Source organism: Temnothorax nylanderi, unplaced genomic scaffold, assembly GCF_030848795.1.
Source record: "Temnothorax nylanderi isolate EJ_2023f unplaced genomic scaffold, tnyl_v1.0 TNYL_tig0397_pilon, whole genome shotgun sequence".
NCBI lineage: Eukaryota > Metazoa > Arthropoda > Insecta > Hymenoptera > Formicidae > Temnothorax > Temnothorax nylanderi.
The window spans coordinates 110,206-129,283 of NW_027249459.1; the positions used below are offsets into that span (position 1 = coordinate 110,206).

At 50.5% G+C, this 19,078-nt stretch overlaps 1 long non-coding RNA gene across 2 annotated transcripts; it reads right to left on the reverse strand.

Moving 5' to 3' along the window:
• Nucleotides 1–958: 958 nt before the first annotated feature.
• On the reverse strand, nt 959–14,554 carry LOC139782242 (uncharacterized). Of its 2 annotated transcripts, XR_011720831.1 has the most exons (3): nt 12,577–14,554; nt 6,156–12,449; nt 959–6,091 (listed from the first exon to the last, which is right to left on the reverse strand). It is a non-coding gene; the product is annotated as an uncharacterized lncRNA (long non-coding RNA). The 2 variants fall into 2 exon arrangements; XR_011720830.1 differs by having other exon boundaries at nt 6,156–14,554.
• Nucleotides 14,555–19,078: the final 4,524 nt, after the last annotated feature.

Consider the following 19,078-nt stretch of genomic DNA (forward strand, 5'->3'; position numbering starts at 1 on the left):
TTACGCGCGTCTTTGTTTTCTCCTCTCTCGTCATTACTTGAGTAATTCTCTCTCCTCTTTTCAAAATTGTCTCCCTGAATTATTTTTACCGCCTCGCTCCATTTATTCGCAACGGCAATCAGCTCAAATTGCGAGAAAAACTCTCGCAACGGAATCGTTCCGTCGTACGTGTCGGGCTTTAATTTCACACACTCCGCTTCGCGACGCGGGCCTTCTCCTCCCCGATACACTTCCGCGAACGCGATTCGCGACCCCGAATCCCCAAAAGTTCTATTATCAGAAAGACTTAGCCGTGGAAGTTCTCGACGCTGTAGCTCCGCTTCCCGCTGCCGCATCAACGCCGCGTGCTTCTCACGCATCAACCGCATCTCCTGCAGCATGGCTCGCAAAATTTCTGCCTCTGTCGTGAGCTGTGAGGCACTCGGGCTAGCTCGGGGAATCTCCGCCTCCGTCGGCCGTGAGACGCTCGGCCCCGGCGTCCCCGTCCGCGCTATCTTTCTCGTCGAGGGAGCTGTGGCTCGGGGCTCGTCATCGTGTCTTCGCTCGTCCGTCTTCCGCAGATCCGTTAGATCTGCACGATCCGTGTGATCCGTGCGATCCCGGACGAGCCCCCAAAATGTTGCTCAGAGCTCCGCTATCTCCGCTAACACTTGATTACAAAAGGAATTCAAGGGTTTATTAGGAACTCTGTACAAGAATGCGTATCAGGTGGAGAACACGTCCGAACGATCGGAGTCTCCCCGTAGATCTGACAGTCGAAGTTGTTTTTCCACAGATCAATACATCCCGTCGTTAGGAAACGCGCTTCGGCTTGAAACTACTCGTGAGCGAAGTTCAGCGCACAACGGGTGTCTCAGCACGGGCGCAACAATATATATATACATTATATATACAATATATATACAACAATAATGGAAAGGTTTTTTCCGCCAGTGAATATAAAATAATATCACAAAAATTCAATTGACTATAACTGGCATATTTATTCACAAAAATCACAACGTTTCGGTCCAACTTCGGACACTCCTCAGGTGAACTCTTACACAAGCATTCGACAGGCAATTCGTGACACTGTACCCGCAAGTCAGAAACTAAAAACTAGGCAGACAAAAAATTTCGTTTTTGTGTTGCGATCGCTTAAATATTATAAATAAGAATGGAACTATAAAGGTAAAAAATTTAAGTGACTTACATGATTTGTGCGTTGTCGGTAAAATATAATATAATAATGTCAGTGTTCGTAAAATTGAAGTGTAAAAAATAAGAAGTCGAGATAGAATAAAATTAAATGTGTATATAGAGCGTGTTAGAAAGCACGTCCGTATATCCCGATTGCTGAGAACACAATGCGTAAGGACATAACTTATTTAAGCAAGTGAAGGTTAACAGCTTATTATTTTGTCGTAAATTTTTGTTAAATTTTCAGTGTCCTTCTGTAGGTTTATTGCCTGTGTATGTTTTTTTTGATGAAAAACATCTCCGCAATCTCTCTCTTCTTAAACATTCTTAGTTTGGGTGAGAGGTTCGGCTTGCCGGTTTGCAGTAAGAAAGACCGTCTTGACGCTGCTTTGAACATAATTAAAAATTTTTAAGTGAAAAGTTATAAGTTGCCTCCAGAGATTGCTAATGAGACACGTAGCTCCATTGCCAATTCGCTATTTAATTTTTTAGGTAATAATAAACATGTCGATTACATTAGTAGATTCCTATCTAGTGAATTTAACAAATGCAAAAAGTTTTTAGACAATAACAAGGACATTTTTGTTACTAAAGCTGATAAAGGACAGGTTACTGTTGTTATGGATAGGGATGTTTATGTAAATCAAATGGAAGAATTGCTAGAGGATCAAACTACGTATAAAAAATTTAAAAAAGACCCGATCAATCAAATAACAACTGAACTTAAGGAGGTTCGATGGTTACTTGTGAGTCAAAAATGCGATTAAAATAAATGTCATTACAGCGATCCTGAATTATATGCAATATTAGTATAATGAATTGTGGATGCTACTTACGTGCTATATTCTTTGTCAATTATTAGTGTATCACTCGCTCTTGTTGCATTGACCACTTATGTGAGTCCGTTTATGAGTCTAAACTCAATAATTAAATTCGTGGTGTTCTTACGGAATTTCTAACTTTCGGTATAGTTGCCACTAAGATGGCCTGGCGACAAAGGTCTTACAATTGCACGGGTTTCATGGACACACATAAGTCATGCAACGAAGGAAACGACCGATTCTGCTTATATTTTGACGAATACTCGACGATATACTTCCGACTTCACTATGACTAATTGTCCATATACATGGGTGAGATCTGATTAATGTAAACTGTAGTGTTTGAGATCGTGATAATTCGTATCACAAGAAAATCGCTTTCGGTTGCATGTCAGCGCAAGCACGCTTTCGATAAAGTATTCGATTGAAATCGCATTAAAGAAGTCGTATTATTGTCAAGTTATAGCATGGATCTTTTCTTTACTCGCATTCCGGAACATTCGTTAACATTTCGTTAATAACAAAGTCAAGCTAACAGTTCGCACAAACAAGCAAAAAATCCATGCTATAAACATCGTGATCGCAAACAAGCAACGATCTCTTCGGATCGCCGAACGAAAATTGTGACGTAGTTGCGATGACGTGGGCCGTCGATGGCCAATCACCCTGCCGAAATCCGAACTCCGCGCATGTCAGGAGCGTACGTTTCCGCGCGCGGCTTGTGGCTACCAATCACGCACTTCAGTCTTTTAACAACCTTCTATGTTTTTCAAATGCGATAAAGTTATTGGTGATTAGCTCGGAGAAAGCCTCGTCTCGGAGATAATAAAAGGTTCGCCGCTGTGCCGAGGGCTCTCTCTTTGCCGAAGTTCACCCGCTTAGAATCACCGCTCGTGCAAACCGCTTAAACACAACTCGCAATCCGCTCTCGACACCGAATTAGCTTGTGCAGCTAACTTCTCTGCTTTTCGCTGTGTGTTTGAGATCATGATAATCGCGTGTCAGCGCAAACACGCTTTCGTTAAAATTTAGAGTGAAGTCGCATTAAAGAAATCGTTAAATCAATCGCATAAAGATATCGTATCAAGTATAGCATGGATCTTTTCCTTTATTCGCTTTGCAGAACATTCGCTAACATTACAATAACACTGTCACGGCTAATCAGTCGCACAAACAAAGTCAAGTAACCGCTCTTACACAAAGGAAAGATTCATGCTGTAAACATAGCGATCGAAAACACGTAACGATCACTTCGCATCGTCAAATGAAAACCGTGACGTAAGCACGATGACGTAGGCCGCCAATGGCCAATCACCCTCTCGAAATTATTTGGTGATTAGCCTGGAGGGAGCCTCGTCTCGGAGGTGATAAAACACCGCCGCCGCGCCGCGGAAGGGCTCTCGTTCGCAGATCACCCGCCTAGTATATCTTTATACGATCGCTTGTACACCGCTTAACGCCGCTTTTCGCGTAGCAATTCGCATTCGCTCGCTTAATAGCTTTCGCCGCTTTTGCCGTGTTAATCTTTGTGCGCGCTACCGCTCACGGCTTTTCGCCTGAAAAGGACTCTCTGTAAAACACTGTACATATAGACACTGTAAATATAGACTTTTATTTTTCTACATTTTTGTACTTGCTGTTTTTTGTGGTCGTCTCGTTACCTCGCGCTACCTCGCGCTACCGCGTGCTCTCGAACATTTCTGGTCCTTCGAGCCGGATTCGACTGGCAACCGCAAATTCGGGAGTGCCTCCTCAACGAACGACCGCAGCCATGAGCATGGATCAGAGCGCCTTGCTGAACGGTCAGCACGACATCCACGGGCGCATTGCCCGCGCAATGACTAATCTACGGAAGCAGGGCGCAGACAATATCACCCTCGACGCATTGAGAACTCGCATCCGCATTCTCGACGACCTGTGGGCCAAGTTTGAGTCAAACCACGATCTCATCCGGGCATGCTACAGAGATCTCTACACCGAGAGTGAGTACTACAAAACTGATTTTTTCGACACCGTCGAGAATGCGTACGTGCATCAGCACAGCTTGCTCACCACTTGCGCAAACACTTTGAAAGCCGCGTTGCCCCAGGTGCCAGCTGGGCCAGAGCAGGGTGGCGAACGCGCCCCCAAGACCTCGCTACCGCGTATTACGTTACCTCACTTCTCGGGCGCGTACGAGGAATGGCCTTCGCTTCGGGATCTCTTCCTGTCGGTCATCGGTGAGAATTCGTCGATCTCGAACACTGATCGGTTCCATTACCTCCGATCGTGTCTGAAAGGGCCCGCTGAAAAATTAGTGCGTTCATTAACAGTGACCGGAGACAATTACGACCGCGCGTGGGCAATCTTAAGCAAACACTTCGATAACAAAAAAGAGTTGATACGCTCCAACTTCGCCACGTTTACCGCCGTGGCGAAGATGAAGGGAGAAACCGCTGAAGAGCTGAGCCGCATTTACAACGCCGTCACAACCGCAGTCAATGCTCAGGAGAGCATCGGGAGACCCATCGAGTTCCATGGAATGGACCTCTTCAACCACCTGGTTGTCGAGCTCTTCGATCCGCGAACGCGACTTGAGTGGGAGTCTTCCACCAGCGACTCCGTCGATCCGCCGGAGCACGACACACTCACAAATTTCATCTCGAAGCGCATCCTCACGCTGAACGCCGCGAAACCAAAAACCGCCGCGAAACTCCCGGATTCCGCTTGGTCCGCGAAGACCCACGCCGCGAAGCACGGGTCAAAAGACAGATCCGATCCGCAGTGCGCCCTGTGCAAGGGAAAGCACTCGCTAATGACGTGCAGCGAGTTTAAATCCAAGTCCGCCACCGAACGAAAAACTGTTGTCGAGTCCAGTCGCTTAGTTGAGGTTGAGCAAGCCGCAACGGGCACGGACCAGTTCGGACGTGTTTTGTCCGGAAAATTTTTTTTAAGTATTGCGACTGTTACTGTCTGCATTGTGAGTCCAATTAAATTCATTGCGTCAGTGCAACTGAAAATTAAGACACGCCTTACGGCTCATACGACAATTGGTTCGTCCTGGCCATATTAAGAGCAGTACTGCTCAAAGGCCATATCACAAAGAAGAAGAAGAAGAGTCCAGTCGCTTGTGCTTCAATTGCCTTGGCAATCACTCCGTCGCGAAGTGCCAATCTGCGAAGAACTGCTTCACGTGCAAGGCTCGGCATCACACGATGCTTCATGAAGCCTACGTTCCCGCGTCAACGTCCGCCGAGGTCAGCGCGCTGTTCCGCTGACGACCGCAAGGCGATCCTCCTCGCAACCGCGCGAGTGACCATCGCCGACCGCCACGGCAATCCACATCCAGTACGAGTCCTCCTCGACCAAGGATCCGAGGTCTCCATTATCGCCGAATCCCTCGCGCAGCGCGTGCACCTGCAACACTCTCGCTCCGCTGTGACGATATTCGGAATCGGGGTTCGAAATCCGGGTCCACCCGCGGAAAGGTGACGGTGAGCCTCACGTCCGAGACCGGAGCCACGATTACCGCCGTCGCGTTCGTGCTGCCCCACCTCTCTCTCTACCAAGGCTCGACGACGAAGAGCCCCGCTACGTGGCCCCACCTCAAAGGGCTGCCTCTAGCCGACGTGCAGTTTTCGGCTGGGGACCCGGTCGAGCTACTTCTCGGAGCAGAAGTGTGCTCCACCATCCTCGAAGACGGTATCCGAAAGGGCGGGCCGCATGCCCCGATCGCTCAGAAGACAGCGTTCGGGTGGCTCCTGTCCGGTGGCTGCGGTGCTTCAGCCCTCCACGCGCTCGGCAGCTACCAAGCGACGGCCGACTACGAGTTAGCCGATCTCGTGCGCCGCTTCTGGGAGCAAGAAGCAGAGCCTTCCGCTCCCGCCGCCCTCACGCCAGAAGAACAGCAGTGCGAGGACTTCTACGAGCGCACGCACTCCCGCACGGAGACGGGACGGTACGTGGTCCGACTGCCGTTTTCCAAGGTGCCGACGACGTTGTCCGAAACTCGCCGTTCGGCCGAACGCCTGCTGATCGCCATGGAGCGGAAGTTCCAAAGAGACTCCCGGTTCGGCGAGCTCTATCGCCAGTTCATGCGGGAGTACGAGGAGCTGAAACATATGGAGTTAGCTTCCGTCTCTCCAAACAACGCAATTAAACCCGAGTGCTACCTACCTCACCATGGAGTGCTCCGGGAATCAAGCACCTCCACCAAACTCAGGGTGGTATTCAACGGGTCGCAACAAACGACGTCCGGTGAGTCGCTGAACCACCACCTCTTCGTGGGCGCCAACCTGCTGCCCGCTTTAGCCGACGTCCTGATGCGCTGGCGCTGGCACCGCTACGCTTTCGTGACGGACATCGAAAAGATGTACCGGCAGATCCTCATCCACCCGGACGATCGGAAATACCAGTGCATCCTCTGGCGCTGCACCCTCCTCGCCCTCGTGTGCGTGTACCTGCTTCTCACGGTGACGTACGGTCTCGCGTGTGCGCCTTTCCTGGCCATTCGGACGTTGCGACAATTGGCCCACGACGAACAATCGCGATATCCCCGGGGAGCGATCACTTTGCTAGAGGACACATACGTGGACGACGTCGTTTCGGGGGCGAACACCTTATCCGATGCGATCGCCTCACAGACAGAACTCCGCGGGCTGTGCACGGCGGGCGGGTTCCCGCTCCGAAAGTGGGCCGCGAATTGCGAGGAAGTGCTGTCGGGAATCCCTCCCGAGCACCGACTTCACCACGAACCGCACTCGTGGAAAAACGACAGTTTTTCAACTCTCGGGTTATTGTGGCACTCGAACGAGGACACTTTCGCGTTCGCGATTCACCCGCGCCCTGTCCCGGAATTCACAAAGAGACGCGTTCTCGCGGAAACCGCACGCCTTTTCGATCCGCTGGGATGGCTAGCTCCCGTTGTGATTCGCGCGAAAATTCTTATTCAGTCCGCGTGGCTCCAACGACTTGATTGGGACGATCCGCTTCCCGCCGCCAACGCGCACTGCTGGAGGAGCTTTCTCGAGCACGGCTTTGCCGACGCGTCCGAGCGAGAATACGCCGCGGCCGTGTACCTCCGCATCACCAGAAACGGCACCGTGGCATTCATCTGCTGGCGCGAAGAGCAAGGTGGCCCCGGTCAAGCAGGTGTCACTGCCACGGCTAGAGCTCACTGCCGCCGACTTGCTCACTTCTCTCACGTGTCACACTCGCTCCACTTTGCGTCTGTTCACAGCACCAACTTTTCTTTGGTCCGACTAGCAGGTTACCTTGAAATGGATTCAAGAACACGCCTCCCGCTGGAAAACCTACGTGGCGAACCGCGTGGCCCACATCCAGCAAAAGTTGCCTGACGCTTGATGGAGACATGTCCCCGGGCGGGACAACCCGGCGGACTGCGCCTCCAGAGGGATCGCTCCGGGCGAACTTCTGGAACATCCCTTGTGGTGGACTGGACCCGCCTGGCTCTGCGAGGACCGATCCCAGTGGCCGAGCGAGGGTCTCAAGATGTCCGACAGCGAGCTTCCCGAACAGAGAGTCGTGGCGCACGTTGCCACCGAGAAAGTCGAGGCCGAACCCGAGATGGTTCTCTGGTTTTCCTCTTTGCACCGGCTTCTACGAGTCACGGCTTGGTGCTCTCGTTGGCGACGCACCGCTTCCCGCACGACCGCGCTCACGTTGCGATCAGATGAGATTGACGACGCACTGCTTCGCTGGCTCCGCGTGGTGCAAGCACTGCACTTCGCCGCCGAGATCACTTCACTCTCCGCAAACCGCACTGTGGCGCATCGAAGTCTGCTGGCTAGCCTGAGTCCATTCCTGGACGACCGCGGCGTTCTGAGAGTCGGGGGACGCCTCAAGCATGCAATGCTTTCCCACGATGAGCGGCACCCCATGATCGCACCGCCTTCTTCGTGGCTCACTCGGTTGATCATCGAGTCTTGCCACGGTCGGACGCTGCACGGAGGAGTGCCTCGGCCTACTTCGCCTCCGCTTCTGGATCCCTCGAGGTCGCTCCGTTGTCAAATAGCAGTTGCATCGCTGTGTCACATGCACCCGCTGGCGAGCTACGACACCTCAACCTCTGATGGGCAATCTTACGAGGGGACGAGTCACTCCAGCACGCCCTTTCCTCCGGACCGGCCTGGACTACGCCGGCCCGATCTTCATCCGCACGAGCAAGGGCCGCGGACACCGAGCGCACAAAGCTTTCATCGCCGTGTTCGTGTGTCTCTGTACCTAGGCGGTGCATCTTGACGTCGTTTCTGACTACTACGACGGAAGCCTTTCTCGCCGCTTTCTGTTGCTTTATTTCACGTAGAGGCCTCTGCGAGGAACTCTATTCTGATTGCGGCACCAATTTCTTGGGGGCAAACCGAGTCCTGAGAGAGCTCTTCCGAACTTTGTCTGCCGACGGCCGTCGCCTTGCTCACGTCGCCGCCATGGAAGGCATTAAATGGCACTTCAACCCGCCGGCTGCACCGCATTTCAGAGGACTGTGGGAGGCCGCCGTGAAGTCGACCAAATACCATCTTCGTCGAGTCATCGGAGAAACTACCCTCACGTACGAGGAAATAAGCACCTTCCTCGCTCAGGTCGAAGCCTGCTTGAATTCCAGGCCGCTGCAGGCTTTATCCGACGACCCGGACGACATCTCCGTTCTTACCCCGGGCCACTTCCTAATCGGAGCTCCTCTCCTCGCCGTTCCCGAGTCCTCCTTGACTGACACCTCCAACAGCTCTCTTTCCCGGTGGCAACACCTCCAGAAAATGCGCGATCACTTTTGGTCACGGTGGTCGCGCGAGTACATTAACGGGATGACCGCACGCCCGAAGTGGCTCAAACTCGAGGATGCCCCAGCCGTCGGATCTCTGTGCCTGGTACGCGCCGAAAGCACACCACCGAGCCGATGGCCACTTGCCCGCATCATACGATTGCACCCCGGAGACGATGGCATCGTTCGAGTGGCGACAATTCGCACCTCCACGTCAGAGCTGGTTCGACCACTGTGCAAGCTCGTGTTTTTTCCCGGGATCAAGGACCAGCCTCAGCCGGAGGATGCGTGAGCCCTTCGACACTTACTGTCACTTAATGGTTTTATCGGCCTTCCGCCAATATTTTTCGTTCACTTCACTTAATTATTTTTGTAGGCCTTCTACCAACTTTGAAAGTTCACTTTGCGTAATCGTTCATTTTGGCCTTCCGCCTCAACTAACCGTAATCTCGCGTCACTTCATTTCACTTTTCACGGGTCACAGAACACTTCACGTCACTTATTTTGCGATTTGCGAATATATGTTCCTCGCTCGAGATCTCTGCGTGTTATGATACTGCGCAGCCGCGCACCCCCCAAAATGGCCGCCCACACTCGCGCCGGTATTGCGATCATCGCGAATCGATCACAAATCGATACTTCCTGCCGCGACTTCGGTCGCCCCATCGAGCGCACCGTCTAGTTTCGTCAACATATGACGAGGCGGGCGGGATGTTTGAGATCGTGATAATCCGTATCACAAGAAAATCGCTTTCGGTTGCATGTCAGCGCAAGCACGCTTTCGATATAGTATTCGATTGAAATCGCATTAAAGAAGTCGTATTATTGTCAAGTTATAGCATGGATCTTTTCTTTACTCGCATTCCGGAACATTCGTTAACATTTCGTTAATAACAAAGTCAAGCTAACAGTTCGCACAAACAAGCAAAAAATCCATGCTATAAACATCGTGATCGCAAACAAGCAACGATCTCTTCGGATCGCCGAACGAAAATTGTAACGTAGTTGCGATGACGTGGGCCGCCGATGGCCAATCACCCTCCCGAAATCCGAGCTCCGCGCATATCAGGGGCGTACGTTTCCGCGCGCGGCCTGTGGCTACCAATCACGCACTTCAGTCCTTTAACAACCTTCTATGTTTTTCAAATGCGATAAAGTTATTGGTGATTAGCTCGGAGAGAGCCTCGTCTCGGAGATAATAAAAGGTTCGCCGCTGTGCCGATGGCTCTCTCTTTGCCGAAGTTCACCCGCTTAGAATCACCGCTCGTGCAAACCGCTTAAACACAACTCGCAATCCGCTCTCGACACCGAATTAGCTTGTGCAGCTAACTTCTCTGCTTTTCGCTGTGATAGATTCTGTGCGCACTATCCACTCACGGCACTATACCATTCTGTAAATAATTGTACATACTTTTAGACTTTAAATAGACTTTGCTTTATTTTCTTGTATTTCCAGCGGGACTTGCTGTTTTTTTTTGTGGTCGTTCTATCACCTCGCGCTACCTCGCGCTACCGCGTGCTCTCGAACAGTAGCGTTGGATCGAATCTGATTCTTTTATTGTAAAGTAATACGAGATATTGTAATGCGTTATTCCTTATAGTTTTTTATTGTTCTGAAGAAAGCCAAGTAAGGCTCGAAACGTTAACACGACTGTATACCTTTTGAAATTATGAAATATATTCTTAACATCTGTTAATTGCTCGAAATTTGGCCGTTTTAAATTACGTAGCTGTTTGCTTTGTCGAGCGAAATCATATTGTTATAAGTAATATAAGTAATTAATGCAATCTTTGGCATAAGATCGTCTATATCAAATATAAAATGATTTAATGAATTTAACCATTTTTTAACCATCCACGGCTTATAATCTTGTTTTGTAAGTAAATATATCAAACGCCACTTTAGAAAAACATTCTATCATCTTCAAACTAAAGCCTCTCTAAAGTTATATGATGTAGCTTAAGAATTAATGGTCGTTAATTGCTTCAAAATATTGCTATTTTATTAAATAGTGCACTTAATGTAATTTTCTACATTGAATCCTTTTATTATTTTGGAAAATAAATTATATTATCAATATATCATTTAAATTAAGTCTACGTTTCCCGCAGGAAGTTTTCGTGCATCGTATTTATCAGATTTCATATAGTTTACACTATAGGTGATTGTTTTAATGAATTTTGTATGTACAGTCGGAGCTACTAAAAAAAAAGGTTGCAACATATGAAATTGGCCGCGTATCGGACCTCTTCTTCTTCCTTGGGTAATGGCTCCTAAGGAAGAAGAAGAGGTCCGATACGCGGCCAATGTCTTGCAACTTTTTAGGCTGCGTTCGGAAACTTCACTCGGGTGCACACCTGCGTCGCGTTCTGTCCTTGTTCAATTTTCAGTAAGTAACAAAGATAGAACGACGCTGGGTGCATCCGAATAGTTTCCAAACGATGGCAACTGCTAGCTGAAAAGTGTTATTTCTTATTGCCGATTGCTAGTTACGCCAAAAAATTAAAAGTTCGTCTACCCTCTTTTGACAACTGCAACTGACAAGCGCAACCGCAAATAATACTTTTCAACTGGCAGTTGCTATCGTTTGCGACATATTGTAGAAAGGCCCTTATTGTTACAAAGTTTACTTTTACCTCGTGGTTCGAATTAGTAATGACAGACGTTGCCATTGGCAACGCAACAGCTGATGCGAACCCAACCTCACAAACAGTGTTTAACCACTAATCATGAATCCATGACACGCAATCATCAATGTATTAATCATTTTAAGTCTTCAGTGTTCTCTGACAATTGTTTATATAGGTTTATAAATTATTTGTGATTTTTCTTTTACTTTATAATGTTGGATAATAAGTACCTGACAACGATTCCCAAGTCGTTGACGCTCTCTACTTCGGCATATATTTGTTAATATTCTATACACTAATAATTTACAAAGAATATAGCACATAACTAGCATCCACACTTCATTATACTAATATTGCATATAATTCGGGATCGCTGTAATGACATTATTATTCAATCGCATTTTTTACTCCAAAGTAGTAGGTGAAGTATAAGGATGAGCTGTATTCTTATTGTTCTGAGGTAGTAGAGTTTCTGTGAACATCAGATTCATTGGTGACATAGTTGAAATTCTAGGAAATTGCTGAACCGTTGGATAATTTGTGCGTAATGGCGAATTCTTGCGGCCCTGTGAGTAACATTTGCGTTTGCTGCAAAAAGATATAATTATATTGATTGAGCATCTCCTGATCAAGCTTGCGCTGTTCTTCAATAGTTTTTGTCAGTAAATTTTCTTGCGATTCAATTATTTGTTTTGTAAAGTTTTGCATAATCTTCAGATTAGATCGTGGACCTTCGCGCCTTGTGTATGTAGGTGTTTTACATATTTTACGTTTCTTAGAAGAAGCGCATAGCTTGTCAGAGCCATCAAGTTCACACGAATCTAAGGAAGGCATTGAGCTAGCATTGCTGTCTTCCGATAAACAGCTGAACGTTGGTGATAATGGACTTTGTAGGACGTCAGAAGATGATCTTTGGTGACTAGTTGAAGTAGATGGCGACAGACTAGAACGACCAATAGTATGTTCCATGAATTGCCTTTTCTGTGATTCACAACCTTCTGAATCTTCTGATGTTACGACGGACTCAGCATTACTTGCACAATAATCAGTGGTCTCATTATCTGAAAAATACATTATTACATAGTTAATTTTGTATCTATATTAGTATGGTAGTAAAATATTTTTAATAATTAAAATAATATAGCAGCACCGCTATTAAATATAAACTTAAACATTCGAAAATCATACTTATAGATCCGGATTCAGTACCGTAGAATCTACACCACTTTGATTTACAATTGGTCGGTGGCCAAATATCTCACTCAGCTCTTCGAAAAAAGGACATTTAACTTTATTTTTGGTTCCTGCGCCGCTTACTGATAAAGCTTCTATTGTAGCTTTAAATCGTTCTGTAAATAAAAAAAGCATTAAAAGTAAAGGGTAACATTCACTGCAAAAGCAACGATTACAAATTGAAGTTCATTGTCAGTTCCAAAATAAGTGTTCTAGTCATTAACAAGCTATGGTATAAAATAGATGGACGGTAAGAGTAATTCATAGTCGCATCGTATTTCAATACACGTTTATTGAAATAAGATGCGACTATGAATTCCTATTCCTTGTTCCTTATTCCTCTCATTGGGTCTGAGCCCTTATGTATACAACCCGAATAGGCTGTAGTCAACACTATGGCGGAGAAGGAGACACAAAATCGTAAATGTCGAAGGAGATCGTGTAACGTTGTATTTCTCAGACAATCAATTTGCAGATAATGCATACGTTTCAGTTATAAACATTTGGAATTCATAAATGAACAAGATTAGTAATAAATACATGAGATAGTTACAGTCCCAGTAAGCAAAAAATCATTATTACAATGTTATTGCAACGATATTCTAGAACTTGTAATGTTGTTAAATATGTAGTTCTTAATGTTGTATAGAACATCATTATGAACATACTTTGACCACGATTCCGAAATTTCAGTAATGTTGAAATGGAAGTGCCATAACGTTGCAAATAACATTGCGCTAAGGTTTTTCTATCATTCCTGTAATGTTTTTGAGATAAAAATTTAAACGTACTATCAACTTTATTACAATATTATATTAAGATTACCGTAATATTAATTCTAACATTTATTTAAAGTTCTTATTAATGTTTTATTTCTATTACAGGCAACATGTTTTCAATAAATATGCAATAGTAATAAAATATCTCAATATTTATTGTCTAATTAATATTTAGATTGCTTTTATAGACCAGGCTTGGACAACTTTAAGCTCCTGAACCACGACACTTTTTTTCTATCCACGGAAAGTAGGGGAGTGTCGTGGCTCCGGAGCTCGAAGTTGCCCAGGCCTGTTATATACTAATCTGCATTGGGGAATAATTCACTAATTATCATAAAAAAAGTTTTATTTATATAAAAATAATATATACCATATATTACAGTTTACAGTTTATCACAATAATATCTTTGGTGAAGATCACTGATCCTAGCGGAAAGTTTTGGGATAAAACTCATCTTTCAAATAAAAAATCAGATTTCTGTCTCAAATCCAGGAAAAAATTCATTTTAAAGCAAGATCAGATGTGGTCTCACATCTTCGTCGTTGATCCTTGAATAAAAACTAAACGTGATACTAAGAAAAAATGTCAAGCCAAATAATTTTATCAAAATCTTCCTTCTTTATTTGAAATGTGTCCCCTCGAATGAGGGTGTTAGTGCCTTCGACCTTATCCTTTTAGATCATATAGCACAAATTACTATTTCTAATGTATAAAAACTTTCTTTTTACTATCGCCTAGACCTATGTATTTTTCTTTCATTCTACAAACTTTCTAAAACGGATTATTAAACCACATACAGGTCTTTTCATCCTTAAACTTTTGGATTCTTAAACCACGAATCCTTAAACCATTTACTTTCTCTTAATCAACCCCTTACAGGGAAACAAATTAAACGAGGACTGTATATGCGGGATGCAGACTGAGTCGAGATCCCTCTCGTGGTGGACCACCTTGGCGTGGTGAGAGGGCTCCCCGTTCGGATCCGATGGGCTATGTCCGGTGGCCTCTGCTTCGCAGGGGCCGCCGTGGTGGCTCATCGGTGAGGTGCGGGGTCCAAGAGTCCACCCTTCCTGCCGCCAGCCTACGGACTGGAGGGGCGGGAAGAACGGGGGCCCGGCGACTCCCTAGGGGCTGGTCTTTGGACCAATCCCAATCGCCGGTAGGGGTAGGCGACCCCGACTTCAAACGCCCGGTCGGCCGGGACCGATAGGGAGGAGTTTCTACTCCTCCCGCCGGCCATGGGGAAAGGGGGGTCCCCTTCTCGGCCATTGCACGCCGGTGCTCCGGTAGGTTCGGGAAGGGTTTGGTTTCCCTTGGGGAGAGAGGTAGCGACGGGGGTCCGCTGCTTCACCCTTGGGCTGGTCGCGGCTGCTGGATCTCTCGGGCGATGGCCCGGTCCAGTATCCGTTCGGCTCGGGGGTGCGGTGGGTATTACGCCCGTCCTACGTCGCCCCATTCCCGGGGTTGGGCCATTCACCCATTGCACGCCGGTGCTCCGGCCGGGGGGTGGCCCGGGGGTCCCTTTTTGCGGGAAGGGGTAGAATCTACCGTTGTCTCGCGGTTGGGGGGTCAAAAGACCTGCACTCCGTCCTTGGACGGAGGCGTCGCGTTCAGGATCAACCCTGAACGTGCGCGCTGCGGGTCTAGATCGCTCATCCGTGGGACCGCGAGGGCCTTCCTTCAATCTCCATGCCGGCACGCCGGATGGAGGAAGGGGGACATCCACCTTTCATTCGACCCAGTACGTGGTGCTGGGCCGGGTGGTGGGGAGGCCCGCACAAAAGGATTGCACACCAGGGACGTGGTCCCACGGTTCCTCGAGTGCGGAGGGTCGTCTCGGGCCGCTCGGACGTATTCCGAGGTCGGGGCCGAGGCGACCTGGGTGGGAGACCCGTCGGGCCGCTTGGAAGTATTCCGAGGTCGGGGCCGGCGGGTCAAGCCGTCGGACGTATGGGCTGACGGCGAGCTAAAGTAGCTCATTGGTCGGTGATCGCTTCAACTGGGGGAGTCCCTGTGCCCTGCCCTTTCGCGGGCGGCGGCGGGCCGGGATCGAGTTTACTCGGTCGGTTGGGGGGGGGGGCTGGGATCGAGTTACTCGGCCGGACCCCCTTCCTCCCCGCTAGTCCCGCGCGCGGGAGGTGTATGGTGGGGGCTCTCCCTACCCTAAGCCGACTAATGGGCAGGCGGGGTCGCCGGCGCGGAGGTCACCTCGGCCGGCGACTCGTGACTTTAAGCTGGTCGCCACGGCGGGCAAGGTCATGGGTGGGTCGCGACACCCTTGGCCCCATTCATCCGTGGGGCCCCCCGCTTGGCAGCACCCGCTGCGGTGCCCCGGGTGTCGGAGCCCGGGGACCCCTGATAGCCCACGGTGCGTCGGCTCCTTGATGAGCCCTGCCCGCGGATGTGTAAGGGGCTGGAGGCCAGTGCCCCCGTTGAGATATTCCGGGGGCCCGAGCCATAGCCACCTCCCCTGGGGGAACTCGGGGGCACCGGTCGGTCGGATAGTTTCCGGTCGGCCGGTGAGGGCACGCCATAGGTGGTAGAGCCGCAGCGGGGATTGGGATTGAAATAAAAATGAGTTGTGCAAATTTTAATCCCCTAAAACCAAAGACGAGCTCAGGGAGTACAGGCAACAACCGGGGGCCGGAGGATGACCTTCGGAGGGGTTGCGATGAGGTGGGTGTCCCGACAGCGCCGCAGAGTGCGGGGACACGATCCAGGATCCCTAGGACCACCAGGGGATCCGTGATGGGACCAGCAAGCGTACGAGCGAGGGCCAAGTCCTCGCAGAGAAGCGCTCAAGCCGTCGATCAAGCGAGCGGAAACGGGGAAATTAACCTCCCGACCGTCTCGGCCACCGACGGCAACGCACATCTGGATCCAGTTGTCGTCGAGGATTCAGATGTGGAGATGGACGACCTCGCGGACACTGAGAGCGGCAACGAGGACAACGACTCTCAAGTGGACGGAGAAGAGGAGAGAGAAGAGGTGCGCTGCGAGCATTGCCAGAAGCTCTTCAGACGCCCAGGAGGCCAAATAACGACCGGTGTCGGGATAGAACAAAAGGTCTCCAAGGCCAAGAAGGAACTGGCGCGAGCTCAGAAGGCGCTTAGCGGTGTGGAAAACCCAGTCATTCCTCCAAACCTCTCGAAGAAGCGTAAGATTCTCGAGATACAGGAGGCCCAGAGACTGAAGCATGCCCCGACGTTGGAGATCCCGGGCCTGATAGTCGAGAGCCTTCGGGGGATCGACAAGGTCGCGGAGAAATCCTCCAAATTGAGCGGAGGCATGAGGAAGGTCTTCAACGAGTCGGCGGCCACGATCTCCGCTGCCACGGGCCAGCTAATCCAGCGGATTAAGGACCCAGAGGCTGGGGGAGGAACGAGCAGAGACCTTGAGCTAGAGGAGCTCAGACACAAGGTCTCTGCTCAAGAGGCTGAAATTATCAGCCTCAAGAAGATGCGTAATTTAAACGCACAGCTGCAGGCAGAAGTGCAAAGTGTCCAAGCACAACTAGCACAGCTGCAGCAGAGTCGGAAGTTGCTCCAAACGCAGCCAGATGGCCCGCCTAGCGCAAGGCCGCAGAGGGGGGCAAAGCGCCGACGCCAGACAATCAAAGATACCACCACCTCCGATTCGGAAGACACGGTCGACATGACCGGACACGATAATGGGGGTGTGATGGGCACAGATCCTGGCGCGGCACAGAACAAGGAGGAGGTGCAAATAGAAAGCACCAGAGACGCCGTTCTGGCTGAAATCAGACAGAAGGGCATGCCAGTGGCACTCAGGCCACCGGTCCTGGGACGCACTAAGGTGATTGACAATCAGTGTCCACCTGAGGTGCCAACGGACGGTACGCTACCCACCGCGGAGAGGCGGACTAGCGACGGACGCGACGAAGAGCTACGGCGCCTCTCGCTGCAGGTGGAGGAGATGCGCGCCATGCTGCAGAGTCAGCAACCAGCCGCGCTGAAGAAGGGAGGAAAAGATGCTCCGCGTAAAGTCCTTGTGACCGCAAACGCTGGAGCATCGACCAAAACGAGCGCCAAGGGAGGTAAGACGCAGCTCCCCCCCTCCTTATCGACACCTGCGGCGAAAACCACGGCCGGTGAGCTGTGGACGACCGCGGTGAAGAGGGGGAAGGGGAAGAAAGAGGGGACGAGTAAAGTGGCCCCGAAACCTCGCCAGGGCGGTACTTTGGTCCCTGAGCCGACTCCCGCACCCCGCTCGGGGGCAGGTGCCGCGGCAAAAAATCCGGTTCCCAAGCCCGGGCAAAGCGGGAAAAAGAAAGGGAAGGGAGGAGGTGGAGCCAGCGCACCGGTCGCGCAACAGCAGCCCCGTAAAAAGGGCAGGAGAATTCCCCGCACGGCGGCCGTCACGTTGACGTGCCCCGAAGGGGAATATACGGAGGCCATGCGCGCGGTAAAATCCGCCATAAAACTATCGGAGCTCGGCATTGACCGAGCCCCGAACGTAAGAAGGACGGCCACAGGTGCGATCAACTTAGAGTTGGCTGGTCCCGGCAGCGCGGAAAAAACCGATGAACTGGCCTTCCGCATGAGCGAAGCGCTGGCTGGGAAGGAGGGAATAAGGGTGTCTCGTCCGGTAATGACGGCCGAAATCCGGCTAACCCGGCTGGACGAGTCGGTGATGCCGGACGAGATAAGGGCCGCGTTGGCTGGGAAGGGAGGTGTGGCTCCTTCCTCCATTCAGCCTGGCCCCCTGAGGAAGGCGCCTAACGGGTTGCACACGGTGCTGGTTAGGTGCCCCCTCGTGGCGGTGAACAAAATAGGAAGGGAAACAAGCGTGGATATCGGCTGGTCAAGGGCCGGAATACAGGTCCTTGACAAAAGACCGCTACAGTGTTTCCGTTGCCTTGAAACGGGACACACACGCGCAAAATGCCAGAGCACGGTCGACAGGACCGGCACCTGTTACAGGTGTGGCGAGCTGGGGCACGTTGCCCGACACTGTGACGCACCGGTTAGGTGCGTCCTGTGCGCGGAGGCTGGCCGCCAGTGTCAGCATAAGGTGGGCAGCAAAGCGTGCCCAGGCGCTGGCTCTGGCGCTGGCAAGGGCAAAGGGGGAGCCCCTAAACCCAAGAAAAAAAGCCGGAGAGGACGTAGCCCCTCCCCCACCCCCTGTAAGCAAAGGGAAAGGGGGGGTTAGGCGCCCGTCAAAAAATCGGTGGGGAAATACGCCGACAAAAAGACGGGGGAGCAGACGACTGCGCCGACCGTCCCTACGACGAGGGGGGAGGAAAATCCTCCCCCCAAGGTCGTCATCAGGGGGATGGAGACGCTGGCTGGTCACAGGGTGGTGCTGAAGGACATACCGGCACCCTCGACCAGTACAGATACCAGCACAGGGATTGATTGGCAAGAGGGGGAGGACTCCAGGAGGTGGGTGGAACCCACTCTCCCAGCCATTGGAGCGCCAACGGCGCAAGTTCAAACAGACGGAGGGTCTTCCACGCCAGCGGTGGAGACCAATAGAATGGAGGCGGAGGTGGAGGACCTCATCCCGAGCTTCCAATAATGCCCCCTCCTCCCCGTTTGCTACAGGCAAACCTCAACCACGCCCGCGCCGCCCAGGATCTTTTCCTGCAGACTATGGCGGAGCGCGGGTGTGGTTTGGGGGTGGTGGCGAAGCCGTGGCGCGTCCCAGCAAACCA